The sequence below is a fragment of the Bufo bufo genome, chromosome 6 (genome assembly GCF_905171765.1).
Source record: "Bufo bufo chromosome 6, aBufBuf1.1, whole genome shotgun sequence".
NCBI classification, from domain to species: domain Eukaryota; kingdom Metazoa; phylum Chordata; class Amphibia; order Anura; family Bufonidae; genus Bufo; species Bufo bufo.
The window spans coordinates 339,723,374-339,739,596 of NC_053394.1; the positions used below are offsets into that span (position 1 = coordinate 339,723,374).

Sequence of the window (16,223 nt, forward strand, 5' to 3'; positions counted from 1 at the left end):
CAGCCACATTTCAGGGGATTGCCATGTTGTCCTATACTTCTATGCTGTCTAACCCAAAGTCAATGACTTGTATAGTGGCAAATATGTTCTTTTACAGTTTAATGAGTCAGTGCATATCGGTATAAAATTATGTTTGAACAGAACTTTTGAACGTATTTGGAGCAATTTATAATCTAGGCATCTGAATGTACAGCTGGTGTTGGGTGCCAATCTGAATTAGTTGATAATGAAGAACAAATAACTGTGTCAATATCCCTTTATGAGTATCGTGTACAATAACATATGCTGTACATGGGTTGTATCAGGCTCCCCTATGATCAGGCATGGGATTCAGCCAGTTCTCCAGATCCGGTTGTTAAAATTACAACTGGATCGGAGAACCGTGTTACCGGCTGAGTCCCGATCCGGTGCTCTGGCTCTGCACTGATAGTTTAGCTCCTTAGTTGGGTGGTATGTGTGTGTGTATATATGGTGTATTTATGTATGTGTACCATGTATATGGTGTATTTAGGTGTATGTGTGTTGCATATATATGGTGTATGCATATGTAATTATGTGTCGTGAAGCCGCGTGTCCGCCGTTGAGTAGGGAGCCTGTTGTTAAAAATTTAAATCTCACCCCCTGCCTATGAGTGGAGGTGCACCTCTATAGAACCCATATGCCATAAAAGTGTATTTGGAAAGGGCATTGTCCTGATTGTATAGCCCCTTTATCACATATCCACCTATGCATGTACAGATGCCTGTTCAATATTGAGAAAATGGTTTTAAAATCTATACAGGAGGTAAGAGAAGTATGGGAATGAACCACTTAAGGTTCCTCCATGAAGATTGTAGGTCAAGTTTTAGGTACTGTAGGTTTTAGGAAATGGTAAGGCATAAGCAGGTATCTAATGGCCTGTGTATTAGAAGTTAAGTTGAGACGTAGAGTCCATGCTCTGATGACCACGTGAGAGGAATTGGTGTTGATGTCAGGGTAACATGCTCAATAACTTGTTTACCAAGAGAGCGCAGAAGGTACATGTATTTCTGTGTTGTAATAGGAGGTATATGGTTTATCCTGATTTGTATGAACTAGTTTGTTGGCTGTGATTATGATACCTATTGGTGGCTGTGTATGAACGGCATTAATATATACGTATATACGGTCACTGGGAGCTACAAACAACTGTTTACTCTATGAGTCAATGTTTATATCAGGGGTGGACGCCTATGTAAAATTGGTATGTGGGCCTCTTGATGTTTGGTACATACTAAGTGATGTATTTGCCCCTGAACTTGAGATTCAGGCAGTTAAGGTGCTATGTCATAACAAGCACATAGTTGCCAGTAGTCTTGAATTTGCAGGGGACGCTCCCTAATTTTCAGACAGTCCTGGAAAATTTGAGCTGTCCCAAGTTGAAAATGGTCACGCCACCCATAATTGGATAGTCCCTGTTGGGTCTGGGGCCATTCTCAGGAGCGGGGCTTACGTACCCCAAATTTACCAACTATATAATGTTGTATACCTGTAAATGAGGGCTAATTACTCAAAAGATTTCTTATGCAGGTGCTGATCTAAAAAGACGCAAAGAAAAACGCCTATATCAAATACCAAAACACACTGCAACGCATATAGAAATATATCGCAATGTCTTTGTTAATTCTTAGCATTGACACACCACAGCCCACAAGGGGGCCGTTCAGGGTTGTCTGTAGTAACATATACAATGTCTAATAGGGGAAAATATGCACAAATGACAAAGACCATATGGTATTCCCTAAAAAAGTTGTTTGAAGACAAGGAAGTGTAAATAAAGAAGTATAATACAGACCCAGATCTGCACCTCAAAAAACGAACCACCCCGAAACGTGTTTCGCGTCAGCTTCAACTATAATGCGTTTTTCTGTCGGATAAGTTTGGTGACCTCACAGTGGGTTTCAAGCAGGTCAGCTAGTAGAAGATCACAAATGAGTTTCGGTCAGGATAGCTGATTTCATCAGGTAAGCTGCTGGGACTGACAGGGCCACTTCCTGCTGGATATCCACCTGTGATGTCATAATTGCCTGATATCACAAGTGGGTTTCCGTCAAGTAACTGCTGTGACATCACAACTGTTTCATTCAAGTGAGTTATTCTAATATCATGGCAGCTTAGGGTACTTTACACTAGCGTTTTTGTTTTCCGGCGCGGAGTTCCGTCACAGGAGCTCAATACCGGAAAAAAACTGATCAGTTTTATCCTAATGCATTCTGAATGGAGAGCAATCAGTTCAGGATGCATCCGTTCAGTCCCTCTTACATTTTTGGACAAAGAAAATACCGCAGCATGCTGCGTATCCAGCATTAAGTGTTCTGGTGACTGATCTGCCTGCCGGAATCCTCTGCCGCAAGTGTGAAAGTACCCTTACTTGAGGCCCACTTGTGATGTCATAGTAGCTTACCCAACTGAAACCCACTTGTGATGTGGCATCAGCATACCTGAGAACCACTATGATGCCACAACTTGTGATGTCACAGCAATGTATCTGACTAAAACCTACCTGTGATGTCACAATACCTATCCTGACTGAAAACTATTTGTGATGTCGCAGCTACCTGAGATGCCTAACTGATACTTCCTTAGAGGCTACTTACAGTAGCTTAATTAGAGCCAAACACCAACAACAGAGGAATGCTATACATGAACACTATATGGGCTCCTTGATTTTCAGTGGCGGGGTGCTAGACCACCTCATTCTTGGCTCACCAGAAAATCCCTTGCCCCTGTACCAAGCTTTCAATAACTGTGAAACATGGCTAAAGGTACTTTCACACTTGCGTTTTTCTTTTCCGGCATAGAGTTCCGTCACAGGGGCTCTTTACCGGAAAAGAACTGATCAGGTATGTCCCCATGCATTATGAATGGAGAGTAATCCGTTCAGTTTGCATCAGGATGTCTTCAGTTCAGTCGTTTTGACTGATCAGGCAAAAGAGAAAACCGTAGCATGCTACGGTTTTATCTCCGGCTAAAAAAACTGAAGACTTGCCTGAATGCCGGATCCGGCATTTTTTTCCATAGGAATGTATTAGTGCCGGATCCGGCATTCAGAATACCGGAATGCCGGATCCGTCCTTCCGGTATGCTCATGCGCAGACTGAAAAAAAGGTGAAAAAATAAATGCCGGATCCGTTTTTGCCGGATGACACCGGAAAGACGGATCCAGCATTTCAATGCATTTTTTCGACTGATCAGGCATTTTTAAGACTGATCAGGATCCTGATCAGTCTTACTAATGCCATCAGCTAGCATACATTTTGCCTGATCCGGCAGGCAGTTCCGGCGACGGAACTGCTTGACGGATCTCTCTGCCGCAAGTGTGAAAGTAGCCTAAGAAGACATGTAGTCCATTAGCTGTGGACATGCCAGCTGCAGGGCCCCAATGCAGCTGGCATGTCCACCTCCTGGTTTCTAGAACTAGAGCAGGTGATACTGGATATACTATGGTCCACACCTGGATTTTGGCTTAAATTGTGCAATTTGGGACATCTAGGTTTAATGAAATATTCTGCGCCTAGTTCCAAAAGGGGTGAGGCATGGTTTGAAATGGTTGTGGCCTAGGATGCAACATTTTGTGACAAAATGACACCACAGTTCTGGTGTAAAATTCTGTCTCAAAGTAAGCCGATCAACAGTTTGTATAGAGTCAGAGAAAAGTATCTATCCCTACGTCACATTTATCATCCAGCCTAAACCTCTGTGATAAATGTGGTGCAGGTCTAGACAGCCAGCATAAAGTGCCGCCATCTGTAGGATTAGTAAATCTGCCCCAATATTCTTTCTTTGTGATCTTCTTCACAGCAGGTTGCATATGTTACTTCTGTAAGAGACAGCGCTTTATCATTCTGTAACACATTATACTGAGAACTGGGTCACTGAAGACTAGGACACAACAAAGAAGCGCCATACAATGCCAGCTAGTTCCGCATGATGCACTCAGCAGTTATTCATACAGTACATATAACATCATAGCGTACGTTAACTCTTTGGTATTCAGCCCTGAAACTGAATGGCCTTATTATTACAAATATAGAAACTGTTACTGCGAGATCCCGGAAGGGAGCTGACAAAGGCCCATAATGGGTCCTTCCTGGACCTTATGAAACATGTGCTGACCATAACTTTACATCATTTAGTATACAGTATAGAGTATTGTAAGATTTAGTTAAAGGGTTTCTATCAGAAATAACGTTATGAAGCTGACTGACACGAGCGATGTGCTAATGTCAGCAGTACATAACAGTATGCTTTATAACTCCCTGCTCCGCCCCCGTCCCCATTATAGTCAATGGGGACGGAGCGGCGGCACGGCGAAATAGCGGAAGGACGGATCCGACATGGTGAACAGCCTGTCGGATCCGTCCTGCCGCAAGTGTGAAAGTAGCCTAACTTCCTGTTTGTTTAGACTTTTAGTACGGCAAACAGCCTCCGCTTGACTTTCTCACTCGGACCATTCGACCAGAGAAGGAAAAGGATGAGTTACTGTAGAGCATCAGACAATACACTGATAAATGCAATTCTGTTATGTGGACATCTTTATCAAGAAAACAATAGAGCTGTCATACTATTATCCTAACTTTACTAACCCACTATTGTAGTAACAGATGACATCTTCCCCTCACAGCATCAGTAAAATGATGATGGGTTACCTATGTATATAGTTTTATCTCTTTGTGCTTGCTGCTACAGGAGGACAATATTCTGTAGTGAATTTTCAGTGGCATAGCCCTTCAGAAATGACTAGAGATGAGCAAATTTCTCAGAAATTCGATTTTGCCAGTTAGCCGAATTTTCCGAAATGATTCGATTTGACCTGAATTTATTTGTGGCGAATTGCGTTAAAAAACAGCCATTTCCTGGTTGCAGAGAGCCTGTATAGTGGTGTAGAACACTGTGCTTTGCAGTAACACGCATAGGGAGTCTGCTGTGGTAGTGAAACAATACTGTGAGTCAGTATGACATGCAGATGACAGTCGCTCTTAGAATCACTGCACACTTCACTTATTTGGGCAGTTATGGGGCCAAAACTGACCAAATAACTGAAGTATGAACTCGGCCTTACAGGTCAAGGTTAGCTTCAAGAAAAAACACACTCCTTTTATACCGTCGTCAGCTGATTCCACATAGATGTCTACAGAACCAGTTCTATTAAACGCTTATACAAGAAGAGCCCCCCGGACAGAGTGGAGAGGGTGTCCGCAGTAAGTTTGTGTTGACGTCACTGATTATTTTGCCCTTCTGCTCCATAAGAACAATAATTCCCCAAAAATTGATCCTGTCTGTTGAGCATCCACCTTCACTCGATCAGCATTTGGTCAGTAATCCATCAGTATTGCTAAAGCCAAAAAAACAGAGATGACACGTGAATGGAATATTTGCATGTCTTCTGTGTTTTGTACCCACTCGTGCTTTTGGCTACCAAATCATAAGCCAATTCTGATGGGATCATACAGACCTTACAGCTGCTACATAGACAGGATCCATTTTGCGTCTCATTTTTCCTTCCTTCTGACAGATCAGAAGAAGGGTCAAATAAATGAGGATGTCAGCCCAGGCCGCCAAAAAGGGCAAAATAGTGGCCCAGTCATGGCGTGGGGAGCGTGGAAACAGCATGAGAAGGTCCACAGAGTGGCCAAGTGACATTGTGTTGAGGTAAGCAGCAGCATGAGGAGACCACAGAGTGGTGAAGTGGTAGCAGCATGAGGAGACCACAGAGGGCAAGGTGATATAGTGTGCAGGTGGCAGCAGCAGCATGAGGAGGCCACAGACTGGCAAGGCAACAGTGTGGAGGTGGCAGCAGCAGCATGAGGACACTACAGAGTGGCCCAGAGACAGAGTTGTGAGTTGGCAGCAGCATGAGGAGACCACAGAGTGGCAAGGTGACATAGTGTGGAGGTGGCAGCAGCAGCATGTGGTGACCACAGAGTGACCTGGTGACCATAGTTTGGAGGTAGCAACAGCAGCATGAGGAGACCTGAGTGGTGAAGTGGCAGCAGAATCAGGAGACCACAGAGTGACCTGGTGACAGAGTGGCAGGTGGGTGGCAATAACAGTACCCTGACGATGGTGAGTGGCATCAGATGTGTGGCATCAGACGGATGCAGCATCAGAATAGTAGCTGAGTCAGGTAGCCGAGAAACCGGTCTCTTTTGTCAAGGTTTGGGTGAGGGCAGCATGGATGAGGTAATCTGATTGCATCAGGCATTGGTGGGTGAATCCTGGCTGATCCACGCCTGATTAATCTTGACAAAGGTCAGTCTCTCCACATTTTGGGTGGACAGGTGAGTTCTTCTTGGGGTAACTATGGCCCCTGCCGCACTAAACACCCGCTGATGCCACGCTACTGGCCAGGCAAGACAGCTTTTCTAAAGCAAATTCTGCCAGTTGCGGCCACAAATCCAGTTTGGCTGCCCAGTAGTCCAGCGGATATTCAATTTGGGGTGGCAGGGTGCTGTCCAAGTATGCCACCACCTGCTGGTTCAGGTTCTGCTCCAGGTCTAGCGCTGCTGCTTGCTGGTGAGTAGTTTCTTTACTAGGGGCTGAAGAAAAACTGCCTCATCAGCTACTCTAGACGCAAGCTGCTGCTGATAGAGCTGGTACTGCTCCTACCCCCCCCCCACCCCGCCACAGCAGCCATGGCAGTGGAATGAGAGCACAGAGGGCCAGACTTGAAAGAGAGGATGGACGATGGGGCATATAGGCAGCGGCCAACTGACTACATAGGATGTCTCTATGGTAGTTCAGTTTGTCCTCCCGGGTGTAAAAAAGGCCCCAATTTTGGACCAGTAGTGATGGTCCAACAAGGTGGAGAGCCAGAAGTCATCCCAAAAAAGTGAGCATGCAGCGGGCCATTTGTGCAAGTGACTCGGAGGGACTCCCAGCTTCCATCTCCACTGCTTACTGCCACCGTGTGCCTGGGTTCTCTGCTTCGTCTTCCTCATCTCCCTTTTGCTCCTTTCCTGTCTCCTGTGCAGAAAAAAACACCATTTTGCTACACATTCTTGAGCTCCAATGTCTCCTCCTGCTCCTCCATTTTAGCCCTCACAGGGCTCTATGTGGCGTGAGATGTAGGCGCCACATCTCCAGTCCCTGACTAGCCAGATTTACAGCCTCTTTTCCCGGATATGAATTAGTGGAATGACGTTTTCATCCCCGTAGTCCTGGCGACTGACAAGTGGCCTCCTCAAAGGGCATGAGTAAACGGCAGGTGTCACGCATGAGCTGCCACTGGCTAACCTCAAAGTTACACAGGGGAGTACCTCTGTCTGCTTGGATTACCCAGAAATCGTTTATGGCCTTTCTCTGTTCGTAAAGTCGGTCCAATATATTGAGGGTGGAATTCCAATGGGTGGAAACGTCGCATATTAGCCTATGTTGGGGGACGCCGTTCTGCTGCTGCAGCTCAAGGAGGGTGTGCTTGGCAGTGTACGAGTGGCTGAAGTGCATGCAAAGTTTCCTGGCCATTTTTAGGATGTCTTGCAGGTGGGTGGAAGATTTCAGGAACCGCTTGACAACCAGATTGAACACGTGCACCATGCAGGGCGCATGGCTCAGCCCTCCATGACGCAGCGCAGATACCATGTTCTTTCCGTTGTTGCTCACCATGGTTCCGATTTTGAGTTGTCGCAGAGAAAGCCAGGATTCAATTTCTTGATGAAGGACCTGGAGCAGTTCCTCCCTTGTGTGACTCCGTTCACCCAGGCAAACAAGTTGTAGAACAGCATGATACCACCGTGCCCTGCATATTTGGTATGCTGGAGGAACACTGTGAATTGTCCCTGCAGTGGAGGCTGAGGACATGGTGGTGGATGAGGAGGCAGAGGCGGACATTGTCGCAGGACCAACGTTGTGAGAACGTGGAGGCGGAAGCGGCGTCATCTGGCCAAGTTACTGGTGTGGCTGGGCAGGAACCACATTCACTCAGTGAGCCGTAAAGGACATGTATTGTCCCTGACCGTAGTTACAGCTCCACACATCGGTGTTGCTGTGCACTTTGGCAGGCACTGACAGGCTCAAGGACTGGCCCACCTTGTGTTCTACAAATTTGTGCAGGGCTGGTACTGCCTTTTTCGCAAAGAAATGACGGTTTGGGACTCTCCACCTCGGCTCGGCACAAGACATAATTTCTCTGGAAGGTGCAGAGTCCACCACTCTGAAAGGGAGGGACTGCAGTACCAGCAACTTGGCCAGCAGCAAGTTCAACTTCTGCCCATAGGATGACCACACGCGTATTGCTGTCTCTTTGCAATCGCTTCAGTGATCGACTGCTGATGAAATGAGTGACGAGGAGTAGGAGGACGAGGAGCAAGAGCATCAGGACCGATAGATGACAGACTGCTCCATTCAGCTGAGGTGGTGGTGCCTTGACAGCCTGAAATTGGGTGCGTGCCACTGGGTGATGCAGCGGTTGCTGCGGCATGCTTGACCACCACATCGGAGCCACGGTTCTCCCAGGCCACTTTATGGTAACGCTGCATATGTTGACGCAGGGCCGTAGTGCCAACATTGGCACCCTGGCCACGCTTCACCTTCTGCCCACAGATTCGGTAAATGGCCATGTTCACCTCCTCCGGCGGCTTAACAAAAACTGCCAAACCGCTGAGTAGGTGATTTTTCCCCCAACATTCTGCACTGACTGGCTGCTGCCTCTGTGAACACCTGCACCACTACTTTCCGGGCAGGTAGGCTCCTGCAAAGCGGGTGTCTACCCCAGGCACGCTTGGCTCCCCGACCTCCCACTGATGCCACCCTGCTGACTTCTGGCCATGCTACCGACTTGCTGGCTCCGCCGCTGCCTCACGCGCAAACTGTCACCCTTTTCTCCCGATGATGATGAAGCCCCTTGTTCACCCAGCTTCCAATTGTGATCAGCTACATCATCATTGAGTACTGTCTGCGCTGATGTCCTCCTCAATGGTCTCTGAGCCAGGAGCCTGACCGCTGGCAACACCAGCTCACACGACCCTTTCCTCATTACTACTTGCCCGCCTACCGGAGGAAGCGGTGGATGTCTCCTCCACATCTTGGTTGGGCAGTAGCTGCTAACTGTTCTCTAGTAGTTTGTCCTCGCTGTATAGTGGAGCTGAGCCCACACCTATAGTACTTCTCTGGCTGAGGGAACAGTAAAGGACGGAGGCAGGTTGAGGACAGCTGAGGGCACAGGGCCTGCTCCGGGGCCATGCCAACTAAGGGGTGTCTGGGGAACCCACCGACTCTTGGCTGGGTGTGTATGATGTCACTTGAGACTAAGTGGATGACCGAGTCATCCATTCAAGCACTGCTGGGTTGCTGGTCAAGACACGACCACTACATAACACCAGGAGCTCAGGCCTCTCGCTGCGACCCCTGCTGCCACACCCTCTTACTCTGCTGCGATGTGTGCCTGCGCCAGAAACATTTAGGGCTCTGCCACTCCTCTGTGCAGGGCCTGGAACTTCTCTGTCTGACATACTGTTAGACCAAATAAATTAATTAATAGGAGATTAAAACACCCCAAAAAAGTCTAATTTTTTCACTTCACCACACAACGGCTAACGAGCCTCCCCCCCCCCCCCCCACTAATACACGCCAAAGAAGGCTTTAGAACATATAACTGCATCGCTGAACGGCAAATAAGCCCTTATTTTTTTCTTTCTACTAATACACCCCAAAAAATGCTTTAGAACATATAACTGCACCGCACAACGGATAATAAGGCGTACAAATACAGAGGTATTATCTATTGCAAACCTAAAAGCGGCAGTATAATGGCAATTTGGATCCCCAGCCCTTGCAGCAAGGTGTAATAGGATTGTTCCTATTACCCAGGCTGTACACTCCCCTATTGGACCCTGTTCTTCTTCTTTTATTATTCCTCCCGATTTCCCTACACTTCTAATGATTTTTCCCTGAACTTCTATTCAGCCAAAAAGTTTAAAGTCTTTTCTACCACTTTCCCTAGCGCCTGTCATGTCTTTCCCTGCACTAAGTACACTGAAAAATGGCTGAATCCAAGATGGCTGAGGCTATTTATAGGGCAGTGACCTCACAGGGCTGGCTTCTGATTGGCTGTATGCATGGCATTGTGGGTGATCCCTCGTTCCCAGAGTGCCTTGCTCCATGTCCTAACACGTGCAGCAGCCATTTTAGGAAGAAATGTGATTCGTTACCACGAAGAGTGAGGAAATTCGGATTCAGTGTGAATCAAATTTTTCCTGAAATTCGGATCGAATTCCCTTCGTCAACTTCAATTCACTCATCTCTAGAAATGACCAAGAAAAATGGCCAAAAAATCTTATTAGTTTTCTATGACTCTTGAGTTTACAAAAAAACACCTCTTTTGGCAGAAGTGTCCTTTTATTCTTAAGATCTTCCAGTATTTTTGTAGCACGTCTTTGGACTGCTTCTATTTTACCAATGTCTTTTTGTAGGTGAGGTCTCCATAACTTAACACAGTATTCCAGTATTCCTCATTAGAGGTCTACACAGCAGGATCACTATGTCTCTATTCCTACTCTATACCTTTTTTAAATTAAGAGGTCCCTAAAATGATGTTCACATCCCCTTCATCAATATAGACTCTTTGGCCTCATGCATGCGGCCATGTCTGTATTTTAATCCACAAAATATGGGTAGCTTCTGCTTGCTTTCCATATGTGTCTCACTCCCATCAATAGAAAGGGCTATTCTCAAATCGCAAATACAGACCAGAATAGGACCTGTGCTCAGATATGCGAATTGGACACAAAGAAAAAACGCATGTGTGTCTGGCCCCATGGCGCACTGAAGAAAGATACAGTAGTGTATATGAGTCATTATAAAGAAAAAATTTTTTGTATACAGTCAATTTTCCTGGTACATGACATTCTGGACTATTGATCAACCAGGGAAAATATATTAAAGGGTCATTGAGCTTCCTTTTAAAACTTTTGATATGCATGGTGAGGTTCTGAGTGCTGAGACCTCCACCAATCGCTAGGACAAGTAGAGATGTGCTTGCATAGCACACTCTCCTCACTGCAGGAGACTGAACAGACTAAGGCTACATTCACACGTCCGTTGTGTGTTGCGGACCCGCAAATTGCGGGTCCGCAACACACCAGCCCGGCACCCCCATTGAAATGCCTATTCTTGTCCGCAAGCTGCGGACAAGAATAGGACATGCTCTATCTTTTTGCGGAGCTGCGGACCCAAAATCGGGGCCGCGCTCCGCAATTGCGGCTGCAGACAGCACACTGTGTGCTGTCCGCAACCATTCCGTCCCCATAGAGAATGAATGGGTCCGCACCCTTTCCGCAAAATTGCGGAAAGGATGCGGACACATTTTGCGGACGTGTGAATGGAGCCTTATTCCAATAGACTGTCTATAGAGTCTCTCGCTTCCTATCCTGCAGTGAGTAGAGAGTGCAACATGTGAGTGCCTCTCTCTCCTCGTTCTCTTGATTGGTGGAGGTCTCAGCACTTGGACCCCCACCGATTAAAACCTTTTGATTTACTGCTATGACATTTTGTGAAAGCTCGGTGGCCCTTTACTGTATATTCAGTATTGTCAGGATAAAGAACCTTTAGAAAACAATAATATAGCAATAGAACGGTGTCACAATGGCGATCTTTTTCTGTTTGTCGCCTTGTGAGATTCCATATTTTGTTGCAGATCCCGCCAGACAGTTCTGTATTTCGGTGGCTGTCCTGAGGTCCTGGAACGGCTGAGGTATGTCCCGCTCTCAGCTGTGTCTGCATCCACAGGACACAGAAACAGTTGCCTGTAATGGTGAAGCAGGCAGCCGTCCTCTCCCCGCTTAACCATTCAGCTCAGTTTCCGGCGCTCCACAGCAGCGGCACGATGCGGTCAGACATCTCACTGCTGGGCTGTGTAGGAGGAGTGGTGCGGGCTGGGAATCAGCCTCTGCACCTCCTACACAGCCCAGCAGCACCATTTGTAACAGCATATCTGGGCATAACTACTGTGAGGGGTCACATATCTGGGCATAACTACTGTGAGGGGTCACATATCTGGGCATAACTACTGTGAGGGGTCACATATCTGGGTATAACTGGTGTGAAGGGTGTGGCAGGCGCAGCACTATGAAGTGCCTTTTGCGCTGTGGCATTAGAAGAATTCTCATATCTCTGACTTTTAGTCTAACCAGACTGTCTGTCTATTTCTCTGTAATTCCTCTTTCGCTGTTCTATGGAAGCAGTAGGTTTAAAGAGCACACCAAATGCTTCAAATAACTTCTTTATGAACTATAACACTGCCGCCTCCGCAGCAGATAGTCCATGTACAAAACACGTGTTGAATAAAGTATCATAAAATGGCGTTATGCATAAGATGGTGGTTCAGCTGTTTAATCTTGTCATTCAACATAAAATGGTGGATATATTTCTCTCTTCAGTATCTGGACTCACTTTAAGTTATTTAAGCACTTTATGATCTCTCTGAGAGGTATATCTGAGTTCTAACTAATAATTCTACTTGCTGAATTTGGTCGCAATTTGCAGTATGCAGTTAGCAGTAACTATTTGCAGATTGATTATGATCTCGATCTGGTATGGTTGTATGCAATTTGGATTGCAATATGGAATTTGAATTTGGATTGTGAACGTTGTAGTTTGCAATTGAATTAGGTGGAACTATTATGGCCTCCCTGCTTCCATAAAACACAGCTCTTAGTGGAGTGAATGTCTGTTCAGCTTCTCTCTCTGGTGAATAATGATTCCAGCAGCTCCTGCTAGGGGAATTTCCCACACAGGCTGTATGTGAGGCTGGCTGTGATTGGTCAAAACTCCTGCCCAGCAACAACAGTTTAACTCTGCTTTCTGTTGTTTCTGCTGTCTTTATTGAGCGTACCTCACATCCATATAATGAATCTTAAAGACATATAATCTTTTCTGCTTCTGTGAACACAATATAAAAGTTATATGACATCCAAACATGAAGTAACTGTAAATAACTCTGCTTATGTCTTTAACACACAAACATAGCAACTGTATTAAGGTTATTGGCAGATCTAGCTGTATAAACATATGAGCTATGTTAGCAACCTAGGACAGGTCTTAGCTGGCCAGCTACAAAAGGAGCACGTATCTGGGCATAAGTACTGTGAGGGGCCACATATCTGGGCATAACTACTGTGAAGGAAGCACGTATTTTGGCATAACTACTGTGAAGGGAGCACGTATCTGGGCAAATTAGAAATAATTAATATGTGGGGCTGCACATATAGTCCTTCTTAATGCTTTTCAAGAGTTGGGAAGTACGGTATGTATTTTGCAGCAAAAAAAGTTGACTTGTTGCATTATTTGTTAAAAAAATAAAAAAATAAAATAAAACATCCAGGCAAAACTGTGATGTGGGAGGAAAGCCTCATGGCCCTTGACTGTAATAAACACGGATTGAATTCATGTATATATTTCATAGGCAGAATTTTTTTGTAACGTGAGAGCGCAGCATTGTCACACATACATGTGACCGGCTCAGTGTGCAGTAAATCCTCCTGTGGCAAGACTTGTGGAAGGAAAATCCCAGGTGACAAAAGGGAATTTCCTTCTTTTTAATGATGAGGAAGCATTGGCTTCCTTGTTTGTTAGTAACTGTGTGCAGTGATCCGAAGTGGTCAGGAAATGGAAGGGGCTCCTTACTGAGTTTAGCTTGCACAGATGATCTTGTGCTTCGATCTGAGCTAGTTTGGGACCTCTAGTAACACCTCAGCTTTGTTATGCACCAGTTCCTATCTTCTAGCAACAGATAGTCCCTTCAACCAGCCTTCTACTACCTGATAACATATATTTCTAGGTAATCAGAACGTGAGGGACATTGGAGAGGACAACCGCAGCATCAGACTACATAAGGTTTGTAGGGGTTATCTGGGAATTTGATATTGATGACCTGTCCTCAGTAGTCTTGAGCGAATTGATCTGGATGAAGTGGAATTTGATCAGAATTTTAGGGAAAATTGGATTCTCCACAAATCAAAATTTCCTCATGCTTCGTGGTAGCGAATCGATTTTCCCTGAATGGCGGTAAAAAATAAATAAATAATCTTATCTCATCTGTTTGAGCATGAAGAGCCGGCCACCGCAATCTTGATTGAACATCTCGCACAAATTCCCATGCGTGGTGACATGACATCACCACTTTAGCTGATGTGGTGATGTCATCGTGGGCCACATGAGATTTTACACTAGATCTTCAATCGAGATGGCAGCGGCCGGATCTTTGCGATCAAATGTATTAGGTAAGTGATTTTTTGTATTGATTTAAAAAAAAAAAATTTTACACTGTAATATAAATGTCAGATGCCGCGATCAGCTATAAAAGCGGCATCTGAGTGGTACAATGACGGGGAGCAGTATACTCACCGCTCCCCTTCATTGCACCCACTACTTACAAAGAAATGCACTTCGTGACTAAGTAATTTGTCATAAAACTATTTTTTTTTAATTCGGCAAAGCAGCCGAATTAAATTTTTCATTATTTCACTCATCACTAGTCCTCAGGATAGACTCGTGAACATCAGATCAGCGGGGGTGCGACTTTCAGCACCCCATGATCTGCTTTTAGAAGAGGCCGCAGTGCTCTGTAAGCGATTGGGACTGAGCTGCAATACCAAACACTGCCCCTAGACCATGTACGGCGCTGTGCTTGGTAAACTGTTAGTAGGCCCCAGCACTTGCTGAGCGCAGCAGCCTCTTCAAACAGCTGATCGGAGAGTGGGGGGTGGGATCTAATATTTATGAACTATCCTGAGAACAGGCCTTCAATATCAAATTCCTGGAGAACCCCTTTAAGACTAGTTGCAAAGTTGCTTAATTCTTCAGAAATGAAAATTTGGTTACAAAGTTAGACACAGCCTTTACCCTTGGTCAGATTTGCCATTTTCTTTTATCACTGTGAATAAGTTGGCCGTTAACCCTGCAAAATCAATTGTATTTTTGTGCTTTTGAATAATTGCTTTGGCATTTATAAATGACTAAGGCTAGTTTCACACTAGTGGCAGGGGAGTCCGGCAGGCTGTTCCAGCGGGTGAACAGCCTGTCGGATCCGTCCTGCCGCTAGTTCACGTGTGCCTCCGGACTGCCGCTCCATCCCCATCGACTATAATGGGGACGGAGGTCCGGCGGCAGCGCATGGCGAGAGGCAGCCGGACTAAAACTACGACATGCAGTACTTTTAGTCCAGCTGCCTCTCGCCATGCGCTGCCGTGCTGCCGCGGAACTCCACCTCGCCCCTATTATTATGGTCAATGGGGACACAGCGGCAGTTCGGGGGCACACGTGAACGGACGGATCTGACAGGCTGTTCACCTGCCGAGACAGCCTGCCGGACTCCCCTACCGCTAGTTTGAAACTAGCCTAAATATCTGCGTACAGCAGTTTCTACAGGTTTTAATTGTGTTGTGTCATGTGAATAAGGCAGAGTTGCAATATCAAACACAGCCTAACGACAAGAGTGGGGCTGTTTTGTGGATGAGATCGTCAGTGTGACTCACAATGAGACTGTCTCATTAAATCTGTACCAGAGTTGTATAAAAAGAGGCTGGAGTAATATAGTACATGACTAGTAGAGAAGAGGTCAAATGATTCCATTTTTTAAGCAGAGACCTACATCTGTGAAATAGCTGATATCTATGTCTCTGACTTCTCCATAAACATGCATGCTTGGCAGGCCAAGTATGCACGTTTATTTCAACAGAGAGGGAACAAAGGATCAAGGCTGTACAAAAAAATAATTGTCTGCGCCCCCTTTTCACACAAGCTGCCCCTGTACACACTGGTTTGATTGCTTATTCCATCAAAATCTGAGAGAAGGGCCACCATTTAGCTAATGGGTATGATCAGCTTAAAGTTTTCCGAGATCTTTATAGTGATTTTTATACTGATCTTTATATCCTCTGGATAGGTCATTATTGTCTGATCGGTGGTGGTCCCACACCCAGGACCCCTGGCGATCATCTGTTTGAGAAGGCACCTGCGATGACAGTAGTGCCACGGCATTCTCTCAGCTCACAAAGCACAGCGCCGTACATTGTATGGTGGCTGTGTTTGGTATTGCAGCTCAGCCCCATTCACTTCATCTGTCATCTGAACGGACATTGAACGCAATGTCATATGGCCAGAGGATAGTTCATCAGTGAAAAACCCTTTAACCCTTTTGCCACCAGCACTGTACATGTACGGCTCTGGAGCGATAGGCAAACATGGCACCCTCTCGCATGTGCATGGCC

The 16,223-nt window shown here is 45.8% G+C and overlaps 1 protein-coding gene across 4 annotated transcripts in view; it reads left to right on the forward strand.

The window, feature by feature from the left end:
- Positions 1-16,223, forward strand: part of ARHGAP40 (Rho GTPase activating protein 40) — a 72,418-nt gene that overhangs the window by 16,227 nt on the left and 39,968 nt on the right. The window contains exon 1 of one of the 4 annotated variants that reach the window (XM_040437693.1): positions 13,618-13,848. The exons of the other annotated variants lie outside the window; for them this stretch is intronic. The gene's annotated coding sequence lies outside the window, so the exon portion shown is untranslated. Of the gene's footprint in view, positions 1-13,617; positions 13,849-16,223 lie in introns of those variants that run through there. 4 annotated transcript variants of the gene reach the window in all.